This window comes from Anastrepha ludens, chromosome 6 (assembly GCF_028408465.1).
Source record: "Anastrepha ludens isolate Willacy chromosome 6, idAnaLude1.1, whole genome shotgun sequence".
NCBI classification, from domain to species: Eukaryota; Metazoa; Arthropoda; class Insecta; order Diptera; family Tephritidae; genus Anastrepha; species Anastrepha ludens.
This window is the reverse complement of record NC_071502.1, coordinates 47,266,447-47,272,446: the sequence shown is the minus strand read 5'-3', so window position 1 is coordinate 47,272,446 and position 6,000 is coordinate 47,266,447.

The following is a 6,000-nucleotide window of genomic DNA, read 5'->3' as shown; positions in this document are numbered from 1 at the left end:
GGCATTGGAACACAGAGAAGGCATGGGCATCGATCCAACGATTCTCTCCATGCCCCTTGACTCCATGCCATCAAGGGTTGTACTTGAAAAGAGATACAGTGTAGTGTTACCAGAGGGTCAGTTGTGGGGAGACTCAAAAAATGAGCCCGGCAAACACTGTTTTCGCATTTTTACGGATGGCTCCAGGACCGAGCATGGCTCCGGCTCTGGGGTCTACGTGGAATCCAGCGGGACAAAACTGCACTTTGCTCTTGGAATGCATGCATCTATGTTTCAAGCGGAGGTGTATGCAGTTCAAGAAGCGATGAACTTTGTTGTGGAAAAACGATGGAGAGGCAGATCTATATGTGTCTGCAGCGACAGCCAAGCTGCGCTTATGGCCTTAGACAGCCCTCCAACCACATCAGGGGTAGTGAAGTCCTGTAAATCCAGGCTGAACTATGTCGGTAGACATAATAGCCTGATGCTAACATGGGTACCGGGACACGTGGGTATCGCGGGTAACGAGACCTCTGACTCCTTAGCTAAGATGGGCTCTGAGGCCAACTTCTTTGGCCCAGAGCCCGTTTTGCCACTCCCTTCTGCGGCCATCATGGCCGCGGTTAGCAAATGGGTAACTACCATCCACAAGCGAGCTTGGCAGGCTGAGAGAGGCTGCAGATGGACAAAACTGATGTTACCTGTCATGTCCGATCGACTGTCGCAAACCCTTCTTCGTCATTAGGCAGAGGGGAGTGTAGACGGCTGGTTGGACTGATGACGGGCCACTTTCTGTGGGCAAAGCACATGGAAAGGTTGGGCATCTCAGACAGTGTACTCTGCCCAGCCTGTGAAGAGGAGGAAGAGACGGCGGACCACTTCCTGTGTGTCTGCCCCGCCTTCGCTCGAATCAGGTTTGAGGTCTTTGGCACTGTTGTGTTAAGAAGTGACCATCTTGGCTCCTTGGCACCACAAGATCTACTCAGATTTCTTCGGAGATCGGGTAGATTTAAAGAAAATTAAAAGGGAATCCAAGTGTAGTACAATGGACTCAATTAATGTCTGAGTGCTGGACTTGCTAGTTGTCCCGACAAAAAAAAAAAAAAATTATTATTAAGAAATTAAACAGTTTAAAGATCCGGGATCTAGATATGTGTGTCCAGAATAACGAGTTAAATCATTAGTCAAATCGGTTGAATAGTTTTGAGTCAGTTATTCCTCGAAATTTTGAAAACATGGTTTTGGGAAAAACGCGTTTAAAGTTTCGACAACAGCTGCTGCTGGCGTGTCACACGCTTTCATACACACTACGGCGCACTCTCTTATTTTAGCTATAACTTTAAAAATAATTAAAATTTCTGTGTGAAATTTTTATAGTATATTTTTAAGATGTTTTTCTTCCGAAAAATGTGAAAAAAATCGATTTTTTGAACCCGTCACACCGGGCTACTACCATAAGTGTAAGAGTGTTCTTCGTGCATACACGTGTAAGCAATATTTTTAGTTTTTTCTACGTGTTTTAGGAAAAAAAAATTTATGTTTCTTATTACGAAAGGAAAAGGTAAATTGCATGTCACATTTAGGTTAGGTTAGGTTGAAGCGGTTGTCCTGTGGGACACACTCAGGCTCACAGCCCATTGTGATGCCGCGTGGGGAGCTTGTCCTATCTCCCCTAAAACCAATGTGTGCTTTTCAAAAATTTTAAAATATATCTGATTTCTATACTGAACTGAGGTATACTAAACTGAGGTCTTCTAACTCATTAAAAAATTGTCTACCCAGAATAGTAAACCTGCGTCTGGATAGAGCAGTGCAGTGGCACAATAGGTGCGAGATTGTCTGTTCCTCGTCCTCGTCTAGACAACTTCTACAGAAGTCATGTGTTTGCACACCCATCCTTTGGGCGTGTCTACCTATTAGGCAGTTCCCCCGTATGACTGAGATCAATGTGCTAAGAGTGTGTTTATTTTGGCTAAGCAGAGATTCTGTGCGTTTAGCATTTAGAGTCGGCCACAGTTGACGGGCGAATTTTAGGATGAATCGAACACTGACTAACGAAGAAATTGAGGACGAGCTGGATAATTCATCTGATATCGAGGTGTATACTTACCACGGCAGTGACGATAGCATTGACACAGTTTATAAAGGCGCTGATGCCTCCACATCTTCTGAAGTACATATCACGGATTCTTCAGATTATGAAGATATCCAGATGCATGAAAATGTAGATGGTGGTAACAACTCTGAAGAAGTAAATTTCACTCACACAGCTCCTGCACAAACAATAAGCAATAGTAAGTTTATTTGGCACGGCGGTATTGATAATTTTTCCTCAAAAATGTCACTGCCTCAAGAGGACAAGACAATTATAATGGTTAACCTAACCAGAGGTTCGACCAAGCTTGATTGTTTTTATAAACTCTTTCCAAAGAGTCTCATAATGCAGATAAGTAATTATACAAATATGCGTCTACAGAAGCTCAATAATGCAAAGGTGAGAAGTAAAAATGATTCTGGGTTGTTCATTGATAATGTCATTTAATCGTGTACCACGAATGCATCAGTATTGCTCTCGCAACAAATCCTTCCGGAACGCAGCAATATCAGAATGCATTTTCCGAGATGGTTTTATGCTACTGGTATCAAAATTGTATTTCTGTGATCCCGAAAAACCTCCAGCTGCATCAAAAACGTATTACATTGAAGAAGTTTTATTCTGCTTGAAATATACATTTTTGAAAGCGAGAACTGACAGCACATTTCAATCCATTGATGAGTCAATGACGAAATTGAAAGGGAGGTCCAGTCTGAAACAATATCTCTCCCTGAAACCTGTCAAAAGCGTAATCAAACTTTGGACAAGATGCGATGCAGAAATCAGGTATGTTTATGACACATATTGTATATAGTGGACGGGAAACTGAAGTTACTGATAGAACCTTGGGAGAGCGTGTGGTTCTAAAATTGGCAGAAACAATTACGAGTTCAAGCGTTTAATATACACCTTATGTTATAATCAAATTGAATAATTTTGCTTACCTACGCGTAGACATTTCAGCAGATTTTTAAGGGAAACTGTGGGTACCTGAATAAAACTAAGTGTGAAGTTCATATGGGGTTAGGTAGTAGTGTCTAAAAAACCACTTAATCTTGTTTAATGAAACCAAATTTAATTGTTCAGTGGTTTGCCATTCTATCCAACCGAATAATAACTACGCACGGACCCACTTTTCTACAGTGGCTGCCATTGCAAATAGAGAAATTACATACAAATTATTAAAAATTCATTGCTAGTGTCACGCAAGCATATGCAACCAAATAATTATTTATCTTGCCTAGCGAAGAATACAATTTATACATTTAATAGTCAGAAGTTCAACATTGACTATTAAAAAAATTACAAAAATTGGTTTATTGGAATTTACTCTGAAATGTTTAAGCTACGCAAAAATTTTAAAATAATTTTCATCTACTTTGCTGCATTGCAATTGAGAGTTGTGAAAAATGTTAGTTTTCCATGTTCGATTATTTTCTTTTATTCGACAGTTAATAAAATACAAAATTCATTAATATTCTAGGACAATATAGTCAAATTGCTTGAGATGACCTGCGAATCTATGCAGCCGAAGAATGTAAATTTCACACAATGCAAAATGGAGCACGTGAGGGGAGACGTTTATGAAGTGACCGTAGCGATTGCAATGGACCTAGGGCCAATAAATAATGCAACGGTAAGTTTCTCAATCAATATTATGTAAATCCTTATAAATCCTCAGGAGAAATTATTAAAAATTATTGTTGAAAATGTACGAGGGCTGTTAGTAATAAATAATAAATGTACGAGGGCTAGGAGTAAACAAAATTCTCTACTTTAAAGCTTTTAAGCAGCGTTGTGAAGCGCGGTTATGAGGATCGTCAACCTGTGCTCGAATACAAAGGCGATTGGTGTAACTTTTTTCTTAACAAACGTCGGAGTTTCTTGTCCAAAATTGTCTACCGTGTTTTCGGATTTGATCGGTACAGCAATATGAATCACAGCTGTCCATATGATGTGAGTAGGCATAGTTTAAATACTCTATTGATTTCTAATGTTTTCAAATTAACTAATTTATAATTTTTTTTTTCGTCTAGCACGATTTGCTTCTTGATCACTATCCATTCGATGGCAAAGCGGTGGGCAAAGTGCTAACATTTGGCAAAGGTATATTCACTTTCATCACAAAATGGTACGCTTATAACGTACTGCGAGCTGTGGTTAATATAAGATTTCAATTATTTGATAGATAAGAGAAAATTTTAAATTAATTCCCGAAATAAAAGTTGTAACTAATGGTTTATTAAAGAAATAAGATCAGTGTAGTTCGAAAGTACGAAATATATTATTGGCAGAGTTAATAAAATAACGGTCATGTAAAATTTATAAGGCCGAAAGAGTATAATCTTCAGAAATCACTCCTTTGAGTTTTAAGTTTTCACCGTAAGTTAAAATTGCGCGCTTAAAATCAAATTTCGTTGTTGCGCAGTGAAGTTAAAGATGGTCACTGCGCAGGCTATTTAGAGGATGTCTCGGATATGCATGCGACAAACTTATGTAAACGTGTAAAAAAAAGGGGAAAATGGTTGGGAGTTCGTGAGAAATAGGGCTAAATACGATTCAAGCTCCGTAAACTCTTTTCAATGCTTTGTCAGAATAAAATAGTATTTTTTTATTAAGTTCACAAGTAGTAGTAGCTGAAATTGTTGAGAACTGATTATTCAAACCTCATATGCATTTATATATTGTAGCTCACAGAAATAAGTACATGTGCAAAGTTTTTTATATCTATATCTTTCTTGATAGTAACGGTACATGTTTGTTTGGTATGCCAAAGTCTGTATTTGCAGTCCAATTTAGCTATTCGCTTGCAAAGTTCTTGTTTAGTCATTATTCTTAGTACCGTTATTACAAATTTGTGTTGTGAGATTTGGTTTTCATATGAAATAAGTACATATAGTATATGTGCAATAGGCTGGTCGATTTGTGTGGAGGCAAAAAAAATCGCCCATTGTTCTGTGAAAATCATATTCTAGGGATCAAAGTAAGAAACTTTGCCGAAGGAACCGTCCCTCTAAAACGAATTCTGATGCCCCCAATTTGGGTCGAACTTTTTAGTTTCTTTTCTCATGTAAAGGCCAAAAATGGGATATTTTGAAATGATTGTATGGGGAACCCCCCAGGGGAGTCCCAGGGGGTGTGTCAATGGCATGGGTGGATCGGATGTCCAAAGTTAGTGGGGGTCGGTCATACATTTGGATTCGCTTGGAGCACTCTAAATGGGTCTCCAAAACATGCATTCTGAATGCCGCAACCGCTTCTTCAGGTGTTGAAAAATGTTGACCACTTAGTTTGTTTTTTACGTACGGGAATAAAAAGAAGTCATTCGGTGCCAAGTCAGGACTATACGGCGGATGACCCATTAATTCGATGTTTTGGGTGCTCAAAAATGCAGTTGTTTGAGCCGAAGAGCTCGCATTGTCCTGGTGAAGAGTGATCCGTCTTTGGCGATTGGTTTTCCTAATTTCTACGGTTGCGGCATGTTCAGTTTTTCCAAAAAAACAGGCGACCATTTGCTTGGGAGTGCTTCGTGCGTAGCACTCTAAATGGGTCTAAGTGGGATTTTTTCGTTCGACCCAAATTGGGGGACATCAGAATTCGTTTTAGAGGTATGTTTCCTTCGGCAAAGTTTCTTATTTTGATCCCTAGAATACGATTTTCACAGAGCAATGAGCGATTTTTAAATCGACCCGCCCTAATGTGCAATCAGAGATCAGTATTGATTTGGCAAGCATAGAGAGCAAGTTATCAAAAAATTGTGTATTATTTGCTTTGATATCATAAAGAAAAATGTAAGTAAAATAGATTACTTCTTCTGAACAAAGAATAATTTAATTATTGATGGGTTAATCTGTAGAACGCCACGTGGAAGCCATTTATCCGGTGAAGAGCGTCGTCTAAGCGAAAGTGGCAAAAGTATTCACGAA